The sequence below is a fragment of the Notolabrus celidotus genome, chromosome 13 (genome assembly GCF_009762535.1).
Source record: "Notolabrus celidotus isolate fNotCel1 chromosome 13, fNotCel1.pri, whole genome shotgun sequence".
Classification (NCBI taxonomy): Eukaryota; Metazoa; Chordata; class Actinopteri; order Labriformes; family Labridae; genus Notolabrus; species Notolabrus celidotus.
The window spans coordinates 32,805,083-32,817,806 of NC_048284.1; the positions used below are offsets into that span (position 1 = coordinate 32,805,083).

Here is a 12,724-nt window from a genome sequence, read left to right on the forward strand (position 1 = left end):
GGGAGTAATCTTAAGATCAGCTGCAGGGAGCAGTATGGAGACATCCCTACTGCTGCCCACCACCTAGAGATGTTCTGGGACCAAAGGGGTTAAACATCTGTGAAGGGTGGATCCCATGCAGATGACCCTGAAGCTGGTCGTGTGGCTCTGGTTGCTAGGAAATGTGCTTCCATCTAAGTGGTCTCCATAGTGTGTTTATGGGAGAGGGTGGGGGCTGTGTTTGGGCTCATCAGGTCCTGTTTGGGGCTCCAACAAGATCTGTGTCAGTCCTGAACATCTGTGTCATGTTACTGAGAGCAATGAGAACTAATGTGTGTCTCTGTGGTGTAAAGCTTGTTGTAATGATGAACATGTTGTTGTGTTTGTGTGAAGGTGGAGGCTCTGCTATGAATCAGTGTGAGGATGGAGAGGAGGGAGCCCCTCCCTCTAAAAGCACTCTGTGTGGGGAACATGAAGCTCAGAGGTGAGATGAGGACCTCTACCTGTCCATGACTCTGCTCCATGTCAGAGCTCAGCACTCACACTGTGTGTGTTTGTGTGTGTGTTTGTTGAAGCCCAGAGCAGCAGCATAGACCAGACTCGGCTGGACCTGGACCTGCTCCCAGCTGTTTGTCTTTAAAGAGTGATTGGTCTATGGGTCGTGATTTTAACTTCAAAGATGGACGTCAGTCTGCTGATAAAATGTAAGAAGGTGAAAGGTTTGTGCCGTCGTCCTCAAACTGTCCTCAGGATGGTTTAAAAGTCTGAGTGTCCCCCTGAGGGACATTTCTGCCACAATCCCTTTAACCATCTTTGATCTACAATACTCAGAGACCCTTTTTATAAAAAATTGAAGAGTTTTTCAACTTTTTTTGGTGTTTATGACTCTTTCAGTACCAAAGATAAGAGACCTGGACCTGGACCCAGCTGTATGTTGTTAAGGAGTTATCAGTCTATGGGTCGATATATTGTCTTCAAAGATGGATGTCAGTCTGATGGTCCAAAGTAATAATCGATCACAGAGTTTTTTTCAGAATCAAACATTAGAAAAGTTTGTAGTAAATTTCAGCAGCACTCAAACCTGGAAGATTTTCAGAGTTCATGTTTGTTCATCAGTGTTTGTGATTCTGTCAGAGTCCAACATCAGAGACCAGACTCTCCTGGACCTGGACCCAGTTGTGTGTCCTTAAAGAGTGACGGGTCTATGTTCATACTGGCTGAGTTCAAATCTGTAGAGATGAGTGCTGATGAAAGGTAAGCCTCTCAAAGTGAACTTCCTGTTGTTGTGTGTGAAACATTTGTAACTGTGGTTGGTGTTTTCTCTGTGAAGGTGAACATTAGTCACTGGTTGTGTTTCTATCAGGATCAACAGCAGTAAACAGGATTGGAGGCAGAAAGAACTGTACTCAGCATGTAGTATCTTCATGTGTGTCCTGTGTTTGTAGGAGGATCCAGCAGTGTTTCTACCAGGATCCACTACATAGAATCTATCACATCAACACTGTGTGTCATTATATTATATACACTACATGATATTATATTTGTTCCACAGAGTTCAGAGATCAGAGGCTCCCATTGGTCAGTCTGCCCAGCAGCATCAAACACAGCTGGACTCCATATTGATGGTGAGTAAATGTACAAACACAGCTCCTCGTGAGAATCAGAGCACACGCTCATTCTGTTTGGATGATTCTGTTTCCTGATCACACTGCAAACATCATCTCTGCCTGAGTTCTCTTCACACTCAGTGTTTGACTGATTGAATGAAGCCTTACATTTCTGAGCTGCACACAGTCAGAGGTCAGAGGTCATGCTGCTCTCACACAGACTCAGGCTTTGGCAGCAGAGTTCACAAAGTGAGTCCAGTTTGAGGTCTAAACAACAGAAACACTTTGCTTCATGTTAATGACAGCTGCTGCTTTCAGCTTCATTCTAATAAACACATCAGGTCTAAAGTCACTGCAGACTTTTTCTGGATGAAAGCACACCAGGAGATTTCTCCAACAGGAAGTTCATTACATAGAAACTGGATTTACAGAAGACCGGACCATCCACAGACTAAATCCTGAAGCAGCATTGTGATCCAGTCTCCATGCTGGACTCTGCAGACCAGCAGGCTCTCTGTCTGTCACAGATGATCTGATGTTCTGTTTTGTTCTGCTCCAGCTGCTCCAGGAGAACATCATCAGTTTTGTAAAGACCGAGCTGAAGGAGATCCAGAGAGCTCTGAGTCCAGATTACCCAGAATGCTTCAAGAGTCAGAGGGAGGACGAGGATGAAGAGCAGAGGAGGAGCAGAGAGGCCTTTCTGGAGATCACTCTGCACTTTTTGAGGAGAATGAAGCAGGAGGAGCTGGCTGACTGTCTGCAGAGCAGTAAGAGGATTTGAACACATTGAACATGATGGAGAGAGGAAATGGAGACAACATGGGAGAGGTTTACATTTCAAACTCTGCTGTTAATATGATGCACACATTTGTATCACATCTATGAGCTGTGAGAAAGTGTTCACAGCTGATGAAGAGATTTCAGAGAGGAGGAAAATCAAATCCATCCTGATGTCTGAAAGTGTAAATTCATCAGACTGATTGTAGCTTCAGATCATTCATCACATTTCTCTTTTGTTCTTTCAGGAACTGTTGCTGCAGAGTGCAGACGTAAACTGAAGTCTCACCTGAAGGAGAAGTTCCAGTGTGTGTTTGAGGGGATCGCTAAAGCAGGAAACCCAACCCTTCTGAACCAGGTCTACACAGAGCTCTACATCACAGAGGGAGGGACTGGAGAGGTCAATGATGAACATGAGGTCAGACAGATTGAAGCAGCATCCAGGACACCACACAGACCAGAGACCACCATCAGACAAGAAGACATCTTTAAAGGCTCACCTGGAAGAGATCAACCAATCAGAGCAGTGCTGACAAAGGGAGTGGCTGGCATCGGGAAAACAGTCTTAACACAGAAGTTCACTCTGGACTGGGCTGAAGACAAAGACCACCAGGACATCCAGTTCACATTCCCCTTCACTTTCAGAGAGCTGAATGTGCTGAGAGAGAGAAAGTGTAGCTTGGTGGAACTTGTTCATCACTTCTTTACTCAGACCAGAGAAGCAGGACTCTGCAGGTTTGAAGAGTTCCAGGTTGTGTTCATCTTTGACGGTCTGGATGAGTGTCGACTTCCTCTGGACTTCCACAACAATCAGATCCTGACTGATGCTACAGAGTCCACCTCAGTGGATGTGCTGCTGACAAACCTCATCAGGGGGAACCTGCTCCCCTCTGCTCACCTCTGGATCACCACACGACCTGCAGCAGCCAATCAGATCCCTCCTGAGTGTGTTGACATGGTGACAGAGGTCAGAGGGTTCACTGACCCTCAGAAGGAGGAGTACTTCAGGAAGAGGTTTAGAGACCAGGAGCAGGCCAGCAGAATCATCTCCCACATCAAGACATCCCGAAGCCTCCACATCATGTGCCACATCCCGGTCTTCTGCTGGATCACTGCTAGAGTTCTGGAAGATGTGCTGAAGACCAGAGAGGGAGGAGGGCTGCCCAGGACCCTGACTCAGATGTACATCCACTTCCTGGTGGTCCAGTCCAAACTGAAGTGCATCAAGTATGATGGAGGAACTGGGACTGATCCACTCTGGAGTCCAGAGTGCAGGAAGATGATCAAGTCTCTGGGAAAACTGGCTTTTGATCAGCTGCAGAAAGGAAACCTGATCTTCTATGAGTCTGACCTGACAGAGTGTGGCATCAAGATCAAGGAAGCCTCAGTGTACTCAGGAGTGTTCACACAGATCTTCAGAGAGGAGAGAGGACTGTACCAGGACCAGGTGTTCTGCTTCATCCACCTGAGCGTTCAGGAGTTTCTGGCTGCTCTTCATGTCCATCTGACCTTCATCAAGTCTGGACTCAACTTGATGGAAGAAAAACAAAAAACATCCCCGATCTCTAAAATCTTTAGAGACAAACCTAAACTGAAACATCTCCATCAGAGTGCTGTGGACCAGGCCTTAAAGAGTCCAAACGGACACCTGGACTTGTTCCTGCGCTTCCTCCTGGGTCTTTCACTGAAGACCAATCAGACTCTCCTGAGAGGTCTGCTGACACAAACAGGAAGTAGCTCACAGACCAATCAGGAAACAGTCCAGTACATCAAGGAGAAGATTAGTGAGGATCTGTCTGCAGAGAGAAGCATCAACCTGTTCCACTGTCTGAATGAACTGAATGATCATTCTCTAGTGGAGGAGATCCAACAGTCCCTGAGATCAGGACGTCTCTCCACAAAGAAACTGTCTCCTGCTCAGTGGTCAGCTCTGGTCTTCATCTTACTGTCTTCAGTGAAAGATCTGGACATGTTTGACCTGAAGAAATACTCTGCTTCAGAGGAGGCTCTTCTGAGGCTGCTGCCAGTGATCAAAGCCTCCAACAAAGCTCTGTAGGTGGATACATGAGAGAGTAAAAAACATGTTGTTCATGACAGATGAAACACTGTGTCTGTGCTAATCACTAACTCTTCTTCAGGTTGAGTGGATGTAACCTGTCAGAGAGAAGCTGTGCTTCTCTGTCCTCAGTCCTCAGCTCACAGTCCTCCAGTCTGAAAGAGCTGGACCTGAGTAACAACGACCTGCAGGATTCAGGACTGGAGCAGCTGTCTACTGGATTGAAGGCTCCCTATTGTAAACTGCAAACTCTCAGGTCAGTATCAAGCTAAAATTAAATTCTTACCCTGTTAGTGAGGATGGTCCAATGAGTGTAAGTGACATCAAAAGACACAGCTCCATATGATTCTTAGTTTTCTCAAAGTACAAGTAAGGAAAGGTCAGGAAACTGGAAGTTGTCAGGTCGGGTTTCTGCTTTTACATGAAAATGGACAAAAACTTTACACTTTGTTTATAGCATGATTCTTTTTCTAATACCAGACTGTCAGGATGTCTGATCACAGAGAGAGGCTGTGCTTTTCTGGCCTCAGCTCTGAGTTCTAACCCCTCCCAACTAAGGGAGCTGGACCTGAGCTACAATAATCCAGGATTCTCAGGACTGGAGCTACTGATTGCTGGATTGGAGGATCCACTTTGTAAACTGGAAACTCTCAGGTCAGTTTAAAGTTAAAATTAAATATCTTACCATCATAGACAATAACCCATTGAGCATAAGTGACATTAAAAGATAATGCTCCACTTGACTCTTAGGTTCCTCAAAATTATCAGTAAGGATAGGTTTGGAAAGTCAGCACACTCAGTCAGTCATTATTGAGGCTGTTTGATAAAAAAAATCAAATTCAGATAATTACAACAAAGAAATATTAATGCATTGAAATTTAAAAACATGAATAGTTTTCAAATAAGGAAAAAAAAATAACATTTTTGTCAAATGTGGACATGTCTTTTAAGGTTTACTGGATGTAACCTGTCAGAGAAAAGCTGTGCTTCTCTGGCCTCAGCCCTCAGTTCACCGTCCTTCAGTCTGAGAGAGCTGGACCTGAGTAACAACAACCTGCAGGATTCAGGGCTGGAGCAGCTGTCTGCTGGATTGAAGTGTCCATATAATTATCTGGAAACTCTCAAGTCAGTATAAATCTGAATTTAAATTCTTACCCTGTTAGTGAGGATGGTCCAATGAGTGTAAGTGACATCAAAAGACACAGCTCCATATGATTCTTAGTGTTCTCAAAGTACAAGTAAGGAAAGGTCAGGAAACTGGAAGTTGTCAGGTCGGGTTTCTGCTTTTACATGAAAATGGACAAAAACTTTACACTTTGTTTATAGCATGATTCTTTTTCTAATACCAGACTGTCAGGATGTCTGATCACAGAGAGAGGCTGTGCTTTTCTGGCCTCAGCTCTGAGTTCTAACCCCTCCCAACTAAGGGAGCTGGACCTGAGCTACAATAATCCAGGATTCTCAGGACTGGAGCTACTGATTGCTGGATTGGAGGATCCACTTTGTAAACTGGAAACTCTCAGGTCGGTGTAAGCTGAAATTCATACCTTTTACCATCATAGATAATAACTCATTGAGCATAAGTGACATTAAAAGATAATACTCCACTTGACTCTTAGGTTCCTCAAATTATCAGTAAGGATAGGTTGGAAAGTCAACACACTCAGTCAGTCATTATTGAGGCTGTTTGATTCAAAAAAGAATTTCAGACAATTACTAACAAATAAATAATTATGCATTCAATTTCAAGAACACATGAATGGCTTTCATATATGTCAAATGTGCATGTCATTTAAGGTTTACTGGATGTAACCTGTCAGACAGAAGCTGTGCTTATCTGGCCTCAGCCCTCAGTTCACAGTCCTCCAGTCTGAGAGAGCTGGACCTGAGTAACAACAACCTGCAGGATTCAGGACTGGAGCTGCTGTGTGCCGGACTTAAGAGTCCAAGTTGTTACCTGGAAACTCTCAGGTCAGTATAAAGCTGACATTAAAATCTTACACTGTTAGTAACAATAACCCAATAAGTTTAAACGATGTCAAAACACAAAGCTACACATAATTCTTAGTTTCCTCAAATTATCAATAAGGACAGGTCAGGAAACTGGAAACTAGCTTGTTCTGTTTAATATTTGATTTTCCATGAAAATGGTAAAAACCTTTACACTTTGCTCATTGCATGATTCCTTTTCTACCACCAGAATGTCAGGATGTCTGATCACAGAGAGAGGCTGTGCTTCTCTGGTCTCAGCTCTGAGGTCAAACCCCTCCCACCTGAGAGAGCTGGACCTGAGCTACAATCATCCAGGAGAATCAGGAGTGGAGCTGCAGTCTGCTGTACTGGAGGATCCACTCTGCAGACTGGATACACTGAGGTATGACCAGACAAGAAGAGCTCAATCACTGCAAGAGAAAAAGAAAAATCCCTTTTCACAAAAAAAGATCTTGTTTTGTTTCATTATTTTCTGAGGAGTGATTGGACCTGAATCAGACAACGACCACCAGAAGACTATCAAATACAAAATAAACTACTCAGTAGAGATCCAAAGCTTGAACCGAAAAGTCAACTGGACTCAGTAGAAATTCTTAAAGACGTTTCACATAGTACTGATAATCAGGAGATTTTGGTGTCTGAAGAAAAAACAGGGAATGTGGGGGGCAAAAGCAGGAAGAGCATGCTCCAATGACAGGACATCCAGACTCCCTTTGGTGGTAATCTGATGACAGTTTATTTCTGGCTGTAAAGACATGTCTTTGTTGAAGTGCAGCTCACAAACTGCTCTACATTAAAAATTAACATGAGCAACGGATCTACCAGACGCTGTGTTCTCAAAGCCCAGCAAAGTTTAGATTTCCAGATTACCTGGAACGCATCATGAATGATCGATACGACTTCTGATAAACAAACAAGCAGTTTTAAAATGTTCTTCTACTCTCCAGATCAGACCTGGCAAAGATTGTATTGTTACATTTTCAACAACTCTATCATGATGTTTTTATATCAACAAACTTAAGACCCGTTAACTGAGTCAATGAGGAGAAAATGACATACCAAAATGACGATGTTAACGTTGCAGACAGCACCGTGGCTGGAAGGCTGTAAAAGCTAAAAGTTGACACCAGACTCAGCCCGTCAGACGATGATTGACGACGAGGCCTGAGATTGTTGTTGCTTTAGTTGTTTCATATTGTTAAGAGGGAATTACAAAAACTTTTAATTAAAGAGAAAGACAAATAAGATAAGATATTACTTTATTGATCCCCCGGGGGGGGGGGGGGGATTCAGTTGTTACAGCAACCCAGACATAAGAACAATCAAGAAAGAAGTTTCAATAAGTACAAAAAAGTACAAAATAAGTACAAAATAAGTACAAAACAAAACAAAATAAAATAAAATAAAATAAAAATAAAATAAAAATAAAAATAAGTAAGATAAAATAGATAAATAAAGCTAGAGTACAATTTAGATATATACAATGTTACAAATGGAATTTAAACTAAACAGCAGTCATTACAGGCAGTATTAAAAAATGATTCAGTAGTGACAGGTTGACATGGTGTGATTATGGTTGGTAATGACAAATTAAGCATAAATAGAAGAATATTTGTATGTAATATGACCATGGGTTGTACTTAGAATAGTTATGTAATATAACAAAATATAATATAGCAAGATAAATATATAATACAGTATATTATACATTATAATGCCAGCAGCAGTCAAGAGAAGTTCGGGATGGGATGATGGAGTGTGACAGACAGAGCAGGGATGTTATGGATCTGTTCATGGGGGGGGTCAGTGGTCAGCATGGTGCAGTCTGTGGCCTCCATTACTGTTCAACAGTCTGATGGCGGTGGGCACAAAGGAGCGCCTGAAGCGTTCAGTCTTGCACCGTGGTGGAATGATGCGCTGACTGAACGAGCTCTCCATCAGCCACAGCTCATCATGGAGAGGGTGAGAGAGGTTGTCCAGGATGGCTCGCAGTTTGTCCATCAACCTCCTCTCAGCCACTGACTCCAGACTGTCCAGTTCTAGGCCAACCACAGAGCGGGCCTTCTTTACCAGCTTGTTGAGCTTGCTGGCCTCACCCGTCTTGATACCTCCACCCCAGCACGCCACAGCACAGAAGAGAGCACTGGCCACCACAGACTGATAGAAGGTCTTCAGAAGCCTGCTGCAGACACTGAAGGACCTGAGTCTCCTCAGGAAGAACAGTCTGCTCTGTCCCTTCCTGTTTATTGTTTATTTGGACCCCAAGGTACTTGTATGAGTCCACCCGCTCCACTTCCTCCCCCTGGATGAGGACTGGGGCTGGGGGCCTCCTGTTCCTCCGGTAGCTCACCACCAGCCCCTTAGTCTTGCTGATGTTGAGCTTCAGGTGATTGCTGTCGCACCACGAGATGAAGCTCTCTATCAGTCCTCTGTACTCCTCCTCGTCATCTTCACTGATTCGTCCAACGATGGAGGAGTCGTCGGAAAACTTCTGGAGGTGGCAGGAACCGGAGTTGAAGCGGAAGTCGGAGGGGTGAAGAGGAATGCCACCAGAACAGTCCCCTGGGGGGCGCCAGTGCTGCTCGTGACCACCTCAGAGGTACAGCCATCCACTCTGACGTACTGCGGCCGTCCAGTGAGGTAGTTCATGATATAGTCTGTGGTGTCTGGGTGAAGCTGCATGGCCAGCAGTTTGTCTCTCAGAAGGCAGGGCTGAATGGTGTTGAAAGCACTGGAGAAGTAAAAAAACATGACTCTCACAGTGCTTGCCTGCTTCTCAAGGTGGGAGAGAGACTTGTGGGTCAGGATGATGATGGCATCCTCCACACCGATGTGCGGCCGATATGCGAACTGCAGCGGGTCCAGGAAAGCACTCGAATGTCTTCATCACATGTGACGTGAGTGCCACAGGTCTGTAGTCATTGAGAGCTCTGAGACGTCCTTTCTTTGGCAACGGGACGATGCAGGAAGTCTTCCACAGCTCTGGCACGATCATCAACCTCATGGAGAGATTGAAGAGGTGCTTAAAGACCCCTGCAAGCTGCCCCGCACACACCTTGAGGACCCTGGGGCTGATGTTGTCTGGCCCGCTGGCTTTATTGATGCGGAGTCTGGAGAGCTCCTTCTGCACCTGGCTGGAGGTGAAGTGTGGAGGGGGGGAGGAGGGGAGGAGGGAGAGTGCTGTGGAAAGTTGACCATTGTGGTGTTAATGTCAATGTTCGGCAGGAGGGAGCAGGAGGAGGATGATGATGATGATGTTGATGATGATGAGGGGCTGTCCATAGAAGCTGCTGGTGGGCTGAGGGGGGGGAAGGTAGCCAAGCTGCTGATTGGACGAAGAGCAGAGTCTCCAGCAGAGGTGTGAATGGGGGCCATTGAGGTGGTTGACGACCCAGGATCACCATCTGAGCTCACCGTGTTGGGGGTTGTGTCGAACCTGTTGAAGAACAGGTTCAGCTCAGAAGCAAATTCTGGGTCTCCTTCAGCTCTCAGAGCAGGCTTGTTGCACCCTGTCATCTGTTTCATCCCATAATGAGTGAATAAGAAGAACCAAAAATACTAAAAAGTAGTTCAGCTCAAATATTGCTGTTGATAACTGTTAAAAGAGAAATGATAAGAGACTGTATACAAAATGAAGACAATGAATGAAGTGAATTGATAACAAGATGATAACAAGAGTAATAACAAGAGTCAACCTTACCAACATATGGACACATGTTAAGATGGGTTGTGTTTATTTGATATATTTGCTGTAGTATTGTGTAAGGAATTTAAGACACTTTGTAAGGGGGTCCCCGCCAGAGGCTGATGCTCTATGGAGGTCCTTGGCATGACACAGTTTGGAAACCCCTGCTCTCTGAGACAGTGTTGTCTAATCAAATGAATATGATCAAATATTAAAGAATCATTTTCTTCACTGTATCTGAAAATGGATTGCTGTCCAAACTGTACACTTACACTCTGAATGTTCCTCTATACAGTCACTTGTTGTTGTATGGAGGTTGTATATATATTCATTGAAGTGAATCTCAGCAGCAACAGAACTGAGGAAGTTACAGATGTTAGTACTGGCTGCATAACTGGGTTAAACAATGAGATCAAACAGTATTCATTGAGCTTCATCAGCCCAGATATACTGGTTTACTGACACAGCTACATCCAGGGAGACAAGCAGCAGACCTGTCAGTCACCATCAGCTTCATATACATGCTGCTACCTGCTCTTTGTTTCAATAGGGACTCTGAGACAGAATGGAGGACATGTGGGAATGATCTGAATGTTGATGCTCCAACTGTTCTCCAGCTGTCTTCATCACTCTGAAACCATAAGACAGGATGTTTGGGATGATTGATTTTTACTCCTGACACATACAAAGAGACGACTACTTTAAAGTGACAGAACAAAGGTTCAGCAGGAATCGTCTTTACTGATTTCAAAGAGGGCATGAGAAGCAGAATCTGGACTTTATGGATCCAAAGAGCAACCGCCAGCCTTTGCTTTTTCAATCTTTGACTTCTTCTTCTTCTTTTTCTCTGAGTATCTCAACACTGTCAGAAAAAGAGACAGAGTGATGGAGATAGCTGGCTCAGAGGATTTTCAGCCTGTTTCTCTGTCACAGGGACAAACTGAGGAACACTGCTTCATGTTGAACAGCAGGTAGGACTCATGTTGGACTGAACATCACTCTGACTGTGTTTCTTCCTCCAGGGTGGACCATGGTGGAGAGCAGAGGTTAAAACCTGGACTGAAGAAGTGTAAGTGTGGAATCAGTTTGACTCATGATGACCAAACAGCAGACTGTCAGCTAACAAAGAGTAAAGCCTTCAGGTGTGTCTGATGATAAACTGCTGCTGTGTTGTGTCTTTGTCTCTCCATCAGATGTCTGTGAACTCACTCTGGACTCAAACACAGCAAACAGAGGGCTCAGACTGTCTGAAGGCAACAGGAAGGTCACATGGGTGGGAGAGGATCAGTCATATCCTGATCATCCAGACAGATTTGACTACTGGGAACAGCTGCTGTGCAGAGATGGTCTGACTGGTCGCTGTTACTGGGAGGTCGAGTGGAGAGGGCGGGTCAATATATCAGTGAGTTACAGAGGAATCAGCAGGAAAGGAGGAAGTAAAGACTGTGTGTTTGGATTTAATGATCAGTCCTGGAGTCTGCTCTGCTCTGATGAAGGTTACTCTATCTGTCACAATAACAGAGGAACAGAGCTCCCTCTCTCCTCGTCCTCTGTCTCTCACAGAGTAGCAGTGTATGTGGACTGTCCTGCTGGCACTCTGTCCTTCTACAGAGTCTCCTCTAACTCTCTGAACCACCTCCACACCTTCAGCACCTCCTTCACTGAACCTCTGTATCCTGGGTTTGGGTTTGGATTGTCTTATGGTTCCTCAGTGCGTGTGTGTTCTGTGTAGCAGGGAGAGTCTCCTCCTCTCTACACACACACACACACACACAAACACACGCACACACAACTGCTGAAGAACAGTGTACCCTCTGCACTAACACACACACACTTCAGCTGATCATGTGATTGTTTCTGTCACATCAGCATGAATGTCTGTTATCAAAGAGCAGGACTCAATGGAAAACTGTCTAACTGAATTTTACTTCTTAACATCTCTATTGTGAAAACATCAGGCCTCATTCATTCTTTGTTTCTTCAATGTATTGATAAGAAAGTTTGTCAGAAAAGTCTCAGTCTCATTCATTAAACTGTCCTTCACCTGCAGAGTTGTTCCTTCCTGTGTTTAAACTGATGAATGCCATGTCCTCATGAGACTGCAGGGTGCTTTGCACACACACACACACACACACTCTCACATGCCTTCCATTGATCAACTAGAAAGTATGGTTCGATAGGCTCATCCCATCCTCTCTCTGTCTTCCACAGTTCTTGTTCCAGTGTCCTCTTAGCCCTCATGGTGGAAGGAAGGATGTACCCTAGCCCTCCTGATATCCTCAAACATCTCTTATCCTTGGGGTCAATTTGTCCCCATCAATTTAAACCTCCATTAACTGATTGTTACCAAAGTTTCTGTGTCAGGTACTTTATTTTCTTTGGTAACTATCTAAATAGATCTTTAAATAAAACACATTTCAAACAGAAACACAATTTCCAGCATTTAAAAGGACTTTATGTGTAAATCAGAACATCAAGTTCCTCACGCTCTCTTCAGCCCTGACTTGTTTCTCTGTTCTCAAATGTATGACACAGGACACATCATGGAATACTTCAGAGACATGGTGGCTGGAAATACACTGAACAAAAACATAAACGCAAAACTTTTGTTTTTGCTCCAATTTGTCA

General features: G+C 44.4%; 1 pseudogene; it reads left to right on the forward strand.

The window, feature by feature from the left end:
* Positions 1 to 386: 386 nt before the first annotated feature.
* LOC117824122 lies at positions 387 to 12,049 on the forward strand (annotated as a pseudogene).
* The last annotated feature ends 675 nt before the right edge of the window (positions 12,050 to 12,724 follow it).